The sequence below is a fragment of the Sceloporus undulatus genome, chromosome 2 (assembly GCF_019175285.1).
Source record: "Sceloporus undulatus isolate JIND9_A2432 ecotype Alabama chromosome 2, SceUnd_v1.1, whole genome shotgun sequence".
In the NCBI taxonomy this organism is placed as follows: Eukaryota; Metazoa; Chordata; class Lepidosauria; order Squamata; family Phrynosomatidae; genus Sceloporus; species Sceloporus undulatus.
Window position 1 is genome coordinate 191,796,979 of NC_056523.1, and position 14,115 is coordinate 191,811,093.

Below are 14,115 nucleotides of genomic sequence, written 5' to 3' on the forward strand. Positions count from 1 at the left end.
TTTTATTTATATCCCACCTTTCCAATTGCATGATCAAGGCGGCTTACAAGACAAGAAACAATAAAATACAGATAAAACATCATAAAATAAAAAGTTTAAAAACATCATTACTAGAGGTAGGAATATTTTCAAGCCATGGATGGTTAAATCTGTGGAGAAAGAATCCATGGATATGAAGTAAATATGTAAAGTCCGAGCCATGAGACCAAAGGACACTACTAGGAAAAATACAGAAGTACCACACAAGCCAGTCAACCGCAGATAGGTGCCCCATTATTTGTAAGACATTACTGTAAGCTTTTCTTAGTGGTTTCCCACTGATCACACTTTCAGACTGAACCCAGGAAAATGCAGAACTTGAGAAGTTATTGTGAAAAAGCAGTACCTGCTAATATACAGTTCCACTGGGCTTTGGATCCAGGACCTCCTGTGGATACCGAAATCTGTGGGTGCTCAAGTCCCATTGTATACAGTGGCATAGTAAAATGCCCTTATATAAAACAGAAAAATCAAGGTTTGCTTTTTGAAGTGTGTTTTTGTGTGTGAATATTTTCACTGTTAGTTGAATCCCTGTATGCAGAATGCAGAGGGACGATTGCAATACCGAGAAGACCCACAGCAGTTACCACTATGGTAGCTATTTCTTAAAGTATTGCTTTACTTTCCTGTTCCTCAAAAGTAACACACTTTTTAGTTTCCTACTTTCAAAGTCTGAATGCTGCAAGCCTCTGACCTATGGTACATGTTCAACCTCCCATCCACCATGTTATTGTCTCAACACTAATTAACAAAGCACAAGGCAGCAGCAACACCATGTCAGCAATTGAACTATGTGGTATTTCTTCTCTACCATTTAGAGAACAGCATCTCCAAAACTATAAAAGTAATCGTGGGTCCGAACAGACAGACCAAAATAAAGCTACTTCAGGTCACTTTGGAGGTATGCTGTTTAAATAATACATTCATCTTAAGAGGCCAGAAGCTGTGCCAAAGCTGCGCTCCAGTCCTTTGGATTGGAGTGTGGCTTTGGTGCGGCTTCTGGCTTCTTAGGATGCATGCATTATTTAAACCGCATACCTCCAAAGTGACCCAAAGCAGCTTTATTTTGCCCTGTCTGTTTGGGCCCATAGTTGCACTGTGAGAGAGGGAGCAAAGTTATCCTTTCTTGTTACATTTGCAATGAAAGGTAATTGTACTTTCATTAGTGGAAAAAGTATTAATGATCATTATTTGTCATTCATTCTACCCCTATGAATATATATATTTTAGCGGCATTAAAACTTGACTATTTTGCTCCCAACAGCCAGCATGTTGTAGTGGATTGAACACTGGACTACAACTCTGGAGACCAGGGTTTTAATCCTTGGTCAGCCATGAAAACCCACTAGGTGACTTTGGGCGCCCTCAGCCATAGAAAACTCCAAAGTAGGGTCTCCTTAGGGTCATCACAAGTCAGAAATGGATTGAACACACACAACAACATTTTGTTCCTGTAAGTGTAGACGAATTACTTCCACAGTTTTTTCCCTGGTGTGGAAACAACAAAAAATTCTTCACAGTTCTCTCCTGGTGTTCTACAAATTATTCTGCACACATTCACATATGGGTATTATTATTATTATTATTATTATTATTATTATTATTATTATTATTATTATTATTATTATCATCATCATCATCATCATCATCATCATCATCATCATTATTATTTCATAAGAATTGTGGAGTTTAGCCACATGTGATTTTTGTGCATAATTACTGCTCTCCATGCAAGTTTTTCGTCATGCAGTTTTGCTGGGTTTTGCATAGAAAGCAACAATCTTGCACAACCAAGCTATGTGGTTATTTTTTGTGCAAGGCTGCAGTCTTTCGTACAAGTGCTCTTTGTGGTTTTTATTATGCAAGCTTTCTGGATATTTTGTGCAAGATTTGTATTGTGAAACATCTTTTTGTGTAAAATTTTCTGTTGTGCAAGATTTTAAGTTGTGGGCTTTCCATATAAAAACAGCAATCTTGCACAACAGGAAGAAATAGCAATCTTGCACAAAAATAATGTTGTTGTCCGAAAACAGTGCATTTTGTGCAAACAGCTACAATTATTCCCAGATCTTAGCAGCTGTATTTTCTTCATTTCTTTGACTCATTGTTTTTTGTTTGAATGGAATAGTCTGTGCAACTATGGTTGATGCTTTATGACATTACCAGGAGCTGTCCTACCTCTTTGTAACATGACCCTTGTAGAATAATACAGACTCATCCCTAGGTCTGTGGTTTAGGCCCTGATATCTCAAGGTCTGAGATAATCGTGAACTTGCAACTCTACACAAGAAGTATGAAAGTTATTAGAACATTATTAATTCTTTTAGTTAATAATAAGCTTAAAGTCTAAGGGGGAGAAATTCAACTATTACAGTTACATTTAACTGTTATGTAAGTTATCAGCTCCAGTTATTAGAATGAAGCTTGACAATGCCATCTTCCATTTTACTCCTTGCCCCCTTTTTCTTGGCTGTGAGCTCAGGACAAAAACAGCTGGATTAATTTTTTGAAAGCTCAATTTCTTGTCCACACCACTCAAACACCTTTGTCTTTCTCCCTTCACTATAATATAATCACCTTAACCTCACACTTTATTTAGCTTACTGCCGAAGCCACAAGACCCAAGATTAAAATTTCCAAAATTCAGTTTGCGGGGACAGATGAGGAGCCTCTGTTTGGTGCCTACAGCATTATACAGGAGGACTACCTGGATGCAACTGCCAGATGTATCACTTCGTTCTGAGGTCAGAATAAGGCACCCAGCCTAGATCACATCATTGGGCCTCTCATTCTGCTGAAAAGGTGAGTAACACACAAGGGCACAGAGCCATAGCAGGACACATTTTAAACAGCCACTAGGAGTCACAATAGAGGGCTCCAGATGTTCCAGGATGCATTGCATAGTGGTTTGAATGTTGAACTAGGACTCTGGCGACCAGGGTTCAATTTCCAGCTCTGCCATGAAAACCACTGGGTGACCTTCAGCAAGTCACATGCTTTCAGCTTCAGGGGAAGACAATGGCAAACTTTATCTGAACAAATCTTGCCAAGAAACCCCCATGTTAGGTTTACTTTAGGGTCGCCATAAGTCAGAAACAACTTGAAGGCACACAACAACAACAAAAATTGAAAGGGGTATACCCCAGGTTTGACACTGAATGGGCCAGACATCATCTGGGGGCTGTTCACATCAGCACTGGAGTTTGGGCCATGTGTCATCCAGACTTCCCGCTAAGAGGAAATAAATGAAATAAAATAAGTTTTATTTGGCCTGTATAGGCAAGGTCTCAGTCAGCCAATTAAGTTAAAAGATAAGTTTAAATTAGTTTCCCCCTATTTGTTAGAAAATGTATAATTTAATTGATTTCAGTTAGTTATTCCTATCATAATGATGGGCAACTGAAGTTGCTGACTGTGGAAGTAGCTACAATACAGAGGCTAAAGCACTTTAAGCAAATCACTTCCTTGCACATCTCAGAAAAATACGTGGTAGAAGTGTAGGGATGGCCTTTTTAATTCCTAATATTCAGTTACTACTCCTTTTAACTACAAAATAAGATCTTTCTAAAACAATTAACATTTACAATTTTTGGCAAACGCTCAATAGGCTGCACCCTTCTTTAAAGACTGATTAGAGATTATCCACTGGATGCCATTTCCCATACAGAAAAGTGATGCACTGTAATGCAGCCTAAGTCAAAAGTTATTGATTTTGGATTGATTTTGTCTGTATTATCTGTTGCTGCTTCTTGCCAAGTAGTGATGTGTATTCAAAATACAAGACTTGACCCTGAAACATGAAGGCCAAAGACACCTGTTGCCACCTCCACTTCCTCGATCCATGCCTTTGCAAGACAGTTCACAAGCAAAGTAAATTAAATATTAATGTATTTCAGATGTGAATTGCCCGACCAGTGGTTTCAAAATATAGTCCTTCAGATATTGTTGAATTGTAGCTCCCATCTTCCATGCATCACTTGCTATGCTGATTCAGACTGGTGGAAGTTGCAGACCAATTGCACCTGGAAAGATGCATGGTCCCTGCCCATGGTTCAAAACATACTGCAGAAAAAATCCAGTTTGAGACCACTTTAACTGCCCTGGCTCAAGCTAGGAAATTCTGGGAATTGTAGTTTTGTGAGACATTTAGCCTCCTCTGTCAGAGATCTCTGGTGCCACAATAAACTACAATTCCCGGGATTCCCTGGCACTGAGACAGAGCAGTTAAAACCATCTCAAACTGGATTATTTCTGCAGTATGTTCTGGAACATCAGTCTCACAGCATCATTTTTAGAGAAGCTCAATTGGCAAAGAGAAGCAGCATTTGGTTCAAAACTAGTTTTGGTGGCTGTTTTCCCCTTGACATGGTTTTTTCATCTCAGGTCCTCATTGAAATAATTTACCTCATTTGCGAGTAGTCAAAGGAAAATTAATAAATTGTACCAAGTGTCCCCTTTCAGCCAAAAAAAAAAAAGTACTGCTAATAACATGTGGAGCTCTTTAGTTTAGCAAGGGGAAGTGATTGCTGTGCATGGATGGGGGGGAATCAGAACAGGACAAAGGTCTATAAAAATTTTAAGAGAGAAAATTAAAATGTGGGAGGGGGAGTCACACACACCCCCCCCCACATTGCTAGAACTTGGCATCCTTTAGTGAAGTTTATTGCAGTGGAGCCTGGGACTGACAAAGGAGAGTATTTATTCACATTCTGCACCATTAACATAGGAAACCATAAAATGTGGTGATGGAGTCTGGCCAGGATCTCTTTTTAATAAGAAAAGGATTTAGACAAATTCATAGATAGGCGCGTCAATGACTGTTTATAGCCAAGATGGTAAAATAGCGCCTCTGTGACTAGCTGCTGCTGGACATACTGAGTTTCCACCTTCTTCAGCCAAATAGTTTCTCTGTCTATTTTTCAACATTCTGAGCAGACACTGTGGCAAAATGATCTGCTTATAGACTTGTGAGTCTCATGCTGACCAAGAGCCTTTTCACAATGCATGGTATAGCACTATAATTCTACTCTAACTACCATGGCTGAAGGACCCTATAGAGTCCTGGGGCTTGTACTCTGGGGAAGCACTAGTGCTCTCTGGTTGAGAACTCCAAATTTGTTGTTGTTGTGTGTCTTCAAGTCATTTCCTATTTGGTGAACTCCCTGTCTTGGGGTTTTCTTGGTAAGATTTGTTCAGAGGAGGCTAGCTGTGATGTCCTGCCAGGACTATTTGAATCTCTCCCTGCATTTTCTTTCATGTTGGTTCAGGCCATAGAATATTTTAGTGTAGGAAAGTTCATTGTATTAGTTGTGGGAGGAGCTGTAGGATCCCCTGCATTTTTCCAGGTTTGGTTTGCCCTTTCCCAGCATGCTCTGCTTTAGCTAGAGGCTTTTAGTTTGGAGCAGTCTTTGCTGTGAGCAGGCAGAGAGCTGTCTTTTGGTGGCAAACAGGCCCAGACAGCCGGAAAGGGCATTTCTTATATGTTAGCCATGTAAGTTACCAGGAATTAGTTACCAGCTTCACACTAGCCATTGCCTTCCCCTGAGGCTGAGAGCATGTGACTTGTCCAAGGTCACCCAGTGGATTTCAAGGCAGAGCTGGGAATTGAAACCTGAGCTCCAGAGTTGTAATTTAACACTCAAACTATGATGGCACACTGGCTGTCCGAGAATTCAAAATATCACTCACTAAAGGACATATCCCAGGTTTCTATATGAAGATGCCATGGCAGTTAAAGTGGTATTACAATGCTGTAAGGATGTAATATGAAAAGTAATCTCTTGGCAGCGGGTTGGTGTCACCCCAGTGCAGTCATTCATGCTGCTATCTTAGGCTTGGTGCCACCAGGCCAGTGGTCCCTCAGGAGTAGATTGGCCTGCTATGGAAGAGAAAGGTTCAGGTCTACTTGCTGCAGACAGCTGGTGGACTGGGGTACCCAAAGGCCTGTCCATGTTCTGAGTTGTTCTGGTCTACATGCCTTGTTCAGCAACAGGAGAGGCCTCCTGGAGTTCATTGTGTTGCGTCAACAGCATCTCAGCTGACCTCCTTGCTGCCTCCAGGCCGATGGACTGGATTGGGCTGCTCTGGAAGAGAAAGGCTCAGGTCTACTTGCCACCATTGGCTGGTGGATCAGGGTATCCAAAGGATCTGTCCATGTTCCAGGTTGTTCCAGTCTACCTGCTTTGTTCAACAACAAAAGAGTTCATTGTGGTGTACCAGCAATGTCCCAGCTGGCCTTCTTGCTGCCTCAGGACAGGTGGACTAGGTCTTTCCCAGGATCTTCAGTCTCCAATAGTCCTGTACTACCTGCAGAGAGATGTGGCAGTACATTCCACATCAAAAGGCAGGGAGATCTCTCTGTGGTCTCACCCAGTGTGGTCCGCATCCACCACATCATCCTTAGAAACACACCTGCCCTTTGGAATTTTTACAGACCAAGAGCAACAGAGACGGTTGCTAAAGTGAGAGAGGCATCACATACAATACAGTAAATATTTAGAAATTCCACATTAGTGCATCTTTCAAATAGATTAACTCTCTCTTTGCCTTTATCTGAGAGCCAAGCTAGACATGTCTGAGAGTTGTCGCCATGTCTAGTTCAGCCCTCAAATGAAGACAAACAGAAAGTGAATGTAATTGCCAGTCATTTTTGAACATATAAAGAGCTGAGGAAATGTGCCACCTGTCCTCACGCATTCTCCACCAGTGAATTCAATATTTTTCCTGAAGTGTCTTGTAATTCAGATTGGTAATGGGTTACATTTGGAAATATGGGAGAAACAAAACACAAATTTAAATACTGTTCTTTACCAAGGACATTTACTATTAAAATATAGAATCCAGGCTGAGGTAATAATGGGGTTCACCAGATAAAACAATGGGTTAGGTTTCCCTTAGAATAGTCCCAAGGCATGCTGGGAGCATGTGTGTGTGTGTGTGTGTGTGTGTGTGTGTGTGTGTGATATCTCGTTATTTAAAGTGGGAGCCAGAATGGGACAATACTTTGACCTTTAGACTATGATTATGGAAGACCAGGGTTCAGTTCCCCCACTTGGCCATGGAAACCCTCTTGGTGATCTTGGGTGAATCACACATACTCAGCCCCAGAAAACCCAGTGACAGATTAGCCTTAGGCTCTCCATAAGTTAGAAATGACAACAACAAACTTTATTGAAATAAATGTGTGCTTAGTTATCCTGAAGACTAACAATGCCTGTTCATAATTTACCTTTTGAAGTAATTCCAATGAAAATCCCTTTTAAAAAGTCCTGTTGTACTGCATCTGCTGTTGGAACAGAGGTGGGAAATATAGGGTTTTTTGGATGATAACACTCAGGGCCCATTCACATTACAAAAAAAATTGGTTTTGAAACCGATTCAATCATGTGAAGTTCCTACTCACCCCGAATCTCACACAAGCGAATCCGGGGCTTGCACACCCGTTCCGTGTTAAATGGCCCCTAGCGCGGGTCTTTTGAAATCGGCGCAAATGCCGTTTCTTTTTAAAAACCCCGGGTCCTGGGAATGAGAACTTGGCCTCGATCACGATCGAGGCAAATTGAGGGAGGGATTTAGGTCAGAGGGTGGGCAAAGGGCAAGGCATTTCCTCCCCTCATCGGAGGGGAGGGGGAGGAGGAAAGAGCCCTGGGAAGAAGGGAGCAAGGGAAGGCATTCTTTAGGAGCCTCTTTTCCCTGCATCCCCTGCCCAAAGCCCTCTGTCGCTGGGCATTCCTTCCCTTGCAGGAGGAAAAAATGCACGGAGCTCATGTCAGGCAACCCCCCCCCCTTTTCAAATGCAAACAATTTCTATTCCAGAATGTATATTTCATTTTTATCCATTTGTTTTGAGCGCACCTGCGCATGGTTTCTATTCCAGAGGCAGATGGAGCCAGGCTTGCACTTGCTTTTTGCAGAGGGAGAAGCTACAAATGTTGCAAACAATCAATGTTACATTTTTACCAATTTTTTTTGAGCAAATATGCGAATGATTTGTCTTCTTGAGCAGATACAGCAAGGGAAGCAAAGGGAAAGCTAATGCTGCTTTTAAAAACATTTTAAAAAAAGCATGCCAATCCCATCCTCTGCCTGGGACAGGGGCAGATCTGACCCAAAAGCCCACAGGTTTATTAAAAGAGAGAGAAAGAGAGAGGCATCTCTCTCCCTGCTTCAGCCGCTGAAACCCCTGTGCCTGGCTCTTTAAAAAGGGAGGACACTTCCCCCGATGCCCTGCAAACGTCACCATGACGATAGCTTGATTGGCAGCGGCCAATCTACAGAATGCATTCGATTTCTGTCAAAATGCATTCGATTTCAATTTGTAGTGGGCACTTGCTAACGGAGCGATTCGGGGGAGGGGCATCCGGATCATCCCAGTTCCCTCCATGTCTTTTACCCCAGTATGAATGGGGCCGAATCCTTCCACTGGCTGAAGGATTTTGGGAGCAAAGCAGGGTTAGATTCAGAAGAAGAAAGAGTGAAGATAAGACAAAGGAACATCAACACTCTAAGATATGCAGATGACACCATACTACTAGTGGAAGACATCATAGACTTAGAACAGTTACTCAACAGGAGCCCCTTTTTTGCAACCTAATCTCCATTCCAGTCATGTCACAGGCCTTCTTGAGGAATCCATTGTTCTCTCCTACAAAGAGGCCTATGGGTTCCCTGTTGAGATGTAAATGGACTTTAAATTTCCTGGACTTTGAAAATCTCCCTATTGCCAGCAAGGCCAGAAGGAGGAAGAGCCTACCTGCACAAAATATATCCTCCCCAATATACCATCTTTACTAAAAACTGAAACAGCATGCAGGCATATGATTAACATCTCCAATTGGTTTTTTTCCCCTGTTTGGTTTGTAATATCTTGCCTGATGAAGAAGCCCATGGAGCTTTGAAAGCTTGCAACAAGTATATTGTGCATTTTGGTTGGCCAATAAAGGTGTCACTGATGGATTTTTGTCCTCATAAGTACAGAGATTGCAGTCAAGAAATAAGAACATGGGGACTAGGAAGGGCATCCATGAAGGAACTAGACAAGATCTTGAAGTGTAAAGATATACAACTGAGCACTGAAGTCAGAATTGGCCAAGCCATTGTATTTCACATCACCATGTACAGGTGCGAGAGCTGGACAGCAAAGAAAGATAACTGAAAGAAAATAAACACATTTGAGATGTTGTGTGGAGGATACTGTGGATAGCCAGAAAGACAAACAAATGGGTCATTGACCAGATCAAGCCTGAACTCTCCCTGGAAGCAAAGATGACAAAACTGAGGTTGTCATACTTTGGACGTATCAGGAGATGGCATGACTCACCGTAATGCTGGGAAAGGTAGAAGGCAGCAGAAAGAGAGGAAGGCCACATGCCAGACAGATGGACTCAATCATGGAGGTCATGGGCCTCAATTTGTAGGATCTAATCAGAACAGCTGAGGACAGGGGTTTGGGGAGATTTCTCATCCACAAGATCACCATGACTCAAGATTAGTAACAACAACAACAAACCAAACCAAATTTCAACACTGTCACCCCGACACTTCTTTTAAAGCGTAAAAACAGTTACAGCATGAGAGTGGGGTGAAACTCTTCCACACATACCCCATTTCTATTAAGCAAATACTCCTTCAACTGCTCTTAGCCATTTTGCGAAAGGTGCACTGTAGCCTGAGCTAGTTTTAATAAATTTTTCTGCCTGAGACAAACCAGCGAACAGCACCCTCCCCATCCACCCAAGTCAAGCTACACATTACTGAATGCCAGCCAAGTTATTTTGGCACATGAGAGAATCCCACAAATGCCTCTCCTCACTTCTCTGATAGTAAAAATGCAACAACAACCATGTGAGAAAATAACTCAAAAACTGCCAGCCTCAGTTATCTGTTGCTTGAGGCAGCCACTTCGCAAGGGTTCCAGGAGCTGTAGTAAAATAATAATAATAATAATAATAATAATAATAATAATAATAATAATGTTCCCAAGTTCTGTAAAAATTGGTAGGTGCTCTAATGAACAACAATAAATGTCACAGCTACTTTGTCCCCAAGAAAAGTGGTTTTGTACCTCAAGTCAACAGAGAAGGCACCAAACCTACCAATCCCAACATCCACCCATCCACCCTTTATCTTTTGGCATTCCTGCTCTCTCCAGGTTCTCCAACAGTTTTAGGAAACCATTCTCTTTTACCCATAGAAATGAAAACATGCAGTATGACAATGATACCATTTCCTCTTTGTTTTGGAGACAAGGGCAGGGATACAGTGTTTTGAGGGGGGAAGGAGGGCATTGCCACCCCCAATAAGAATTATATCCTACCAAATGATTTTCCCCCTTAATTCTCAAAATTTCTAGCATTGCAGAGTGAGACAATGAAAATCATTCACATCTTGAACACATATTTCCTGTGTTTGCATTCCCTGGGTAACTTTGCCTGTCCATTTTCATTGGATGCCTAAAGTTACTGTATTTCTAAAATTAGAGACATAGCCGTGTTAGCTTTGAATATCAGTATGCAAAGGGATCTTGTAACGCCTTTGAGACCAACTGAGTAAAAGAAGTTGTAGCATAAGCTTTTTCTAAATATTTAAATGGAAGTTTAAAATTCATGTTGTTGTTGTTGTTATGTGCCTTCAAGCCATTTCCGACTTATGGTGACCCCATTACAGGGTTTTCTTCACAACATTTGTTCAGAGGAGGCTTGCCACTACCTTCCTTTGAGTCTGAGAGTATGTGACTTGTCCAGTGTCACCAATTGGGTTTCTATATGTGAGCGGGGATTTGAACCCTGGTGTCCGAAGTCATAGTCTAACACTCAAAGCACTACACCACACTGGCTCTCTACTCCACTTCATATTGTAGGCTATATGCCTGTGGCAATGAAAATGTGCTTCACGTGTTATTAGGTTGCAGTTCCTATCTGCCTTAGCTGTCATTGCCAATAGTTAGGAATAATGGAAATTAGAGTCCATCACCTTATAGAGGCCCACCCCTTTCCTATTCCTGTTATACATAGCTCTGAGGCTGGTTTGGCTTCCCAGCTCCATCCAAATCCAGGGCAACCTTTAGGTTGCAACAAAGACCAGTCTACTTGAGCTTTCCGTTCCCACCCCAATTCCAGTGCTTAGTTACTTGCTGAAGCTTGTCCTTTACAAAATGACATGCAGCTATGTTGGAATTTAAAAAAGAAAGAATTGAGTGCTATTTTTCACACCAATAAATGGCTCCAAATACAATAACTGCCTAGATTTTTCCATTGTTTTCTGAGAGCTGTCTGTTCTGCCCCAGAGTTTACTCCCCAAGATAGAAATTAATGTCAAGTCCTGCCATATCATTAGGCCAAATGAGGTGTCTCTCTCAGCCACCAAATTTGTGGTGTCACTAAAGGGCAGCAAGTTGGCAATTGCTTTATTTCTTACTGGGTTTATTTAATGGTTAAGGATGGGGAGAGACACTTGTTGGATTTTCTTCTTCATGTGCCAAAATAACTTGACATACTTTGGGTACTGTGAACCTTGACTTGGACGGGGAACAGTTCCTGCTACACCCCAGACAACAAAATGTCTTGTTTAATGTTAACTGCACAGCTGGACACCCTATGTAGTCAAATTAATACAAATCTATACTTTTAAATGCCTCTCTAAGATTCACAACAGAGCTGGTTATCTCTTGATAACTGTAAAAGCTGATACCAGGTTTACAATCACTAAGCAACTCTTTTTCGACCAGAGGGTTGAATTCAGAGACATAGTTGGGTTAACCTGGAAAATCAGTGTTCAAAGGATTCTTGTAGCACCTTTGAGACTAAGACTTTAAGGCTTTGAGACCTTTGTGGAAACTAAACTGTAGCATAAGGTTTTATAGACTTGTTCTACTTCCTCAGATGTATAGCTGAGTCTACGAAAGCTTATGCTACAACTTATTTTGTGCAGTCAGTTTCAAAGGTGCTACAAGAATCCTTTTCATATTCTTTTTCAACCAGTTTTTTAGTTTAGAGATTCAAGTTTCAGGCAACAGAGATTTTCAGTTTAGGTTCGGTTCTAATATATGGGGTGGAGGAAGGTTTGTCGAAATCCAATTTAAGAGCAATTTTGACACCCATTCAGACTACACAACTCCCGTGGTTCCATCCTGGGATTGGCAGTTTAGGAAGAAGTATTTGGAATTGTCCACCAGAAACCTTCTCTGGTGCCCCACCAGACTATCAGTCCCAGGAATCTATAGGATGGAGCCATGGCAGTTAAAGTGAAATCATAGTGATATACAGCCAGACCTCCATATCCACACATTGTGAATTCCATAGATTTAACCATCCACAGCTTGAAAATATTTTCTTTTTTAATTCTGAAAAGCAAGCCTTGATTTTGTCATTTTGATATAAGGGGTGCCACTGTATATAACAGGACTTGAATATTCATAATGTATCATATGAAGAGCAGGTTTAGACTCAGAAGAAGGAGGAGTGAGGTTAGGAGGAAGGAACAGCAACAATCCAAGATATGCAGATGACACTATAATACTAGTGGAAGACATCATAGACCTGGATCAATTACTAAAGAGGGTCAAGAAAGAAAGCGCAAAGGCAGGCTTGCTGCTGAACATATAGAAAACAAAAATAATGACCACAGAGGATCTACATAAATTCAACCTAGACAATGAGGAAATTGAAATAAAGAGTTCCCATGCCTTGAATCAAACATTGATCAGAAAAGAGACTACAGTCAAGAAATAAGAAGAAGACTAGGAATGAGAAGTGCAGAGAGAAAAAAACTAGACAAGATCTTAAAGAATAAAGATATACAACTGAGCACTAAAGTTAGAATTATCCAATACATTGTATTCCCTATCACCATGTACAGATGTGAGAGATGAACAGTAAAGAAAGTGGATAAAAAGAAAATCAACTCCTTTGAGATGTGGTGCTGGAACAGATCAAGGAGGGACTCTCCCAGGAGGCCAGAATGACAAGACTGAGGCTGTTGTGCTTTGGCCACATCATGAGAAGGCATGATTCCCTGGAAAAGACAATAATGCTAGGAAAGGTAGAAGGCAATAGAAAGCGAGGAAGAGCACACGCTAAATGGCTGCACTCAATCAGGGAGGTCATGGACATGAATCTACAAGACTTAAGCAGAGCAGTGGATGACAGAAGGTCTTGGGAGTTTATCAAACAGGAGGAATTTCTCTTAAATTCAAATGAAAAGAAAGTGGGGCCAGAACGCATTCACTTAAAGTCACTAGTTTTGCACAATTATGTGAATATGCATTGCATTCGAACTGGCTCCCCATTGCCCGAAAATAGCTTGCCATTGTCCAAATTTGCGTGTGGCAGTCTATCACGCAATAACGTTAAACCCCATGATTGCGTTCAGATTGCCATTGGATTATACTTCCAATTCCCCTTGTCTGATACTCTTGTAGGAGATGCCTCATCCACAGGGTCGCAGTGAGTCAAGGTTGACTCAAGGGCAGTTAACAACAAATAATTCCTGGATTTTGGTTTTCACAGGGGGTCCTGGAATCAAACCTCAGCTGATACAAGGGTCCACTGTACTTATGTACTCTAAAAGGGCCCCTGCTCAATATTGTAATGTCTTTTCTATCTGCAAGAATAATGGTTCGATGTCAAGTGCTACAGAGGTTGAGGGAAACCAGCAAGTGAAAATTCTCCTTCTGATCAGTCCTGCTTCTGCAGTAAGAAAAGTGGAATAATTGTTGACTTGGGTAAGTTTGAATGGTTTTCTCTTTTCACACAACATTTCCCCCAGTCTTTACATTATTGATTTCACCTCAACATGGAGAGAAGCAAGAAAGTACATAGGGCACCAGAGCTATTACCTTAGAATGCCATCATCCCCTGAGATTTTAGTGGGTTTTGCCTATACAGTATTTAAAAGTGTATCTTCAGAGATGCTTAAAAAGGGTGAGGGGGAAGAAAAGATAAATGAAAACCTGAACTCACTGCTTATCTACACGTATGTACTTCATTCTTTATTCAGCCCAGAAGCAGCAGATGTACAGAGAATAACTGAGAGGCGTAATTGAAATGCCAGTATTTGTATAGAATGCTGTTGTAAGCA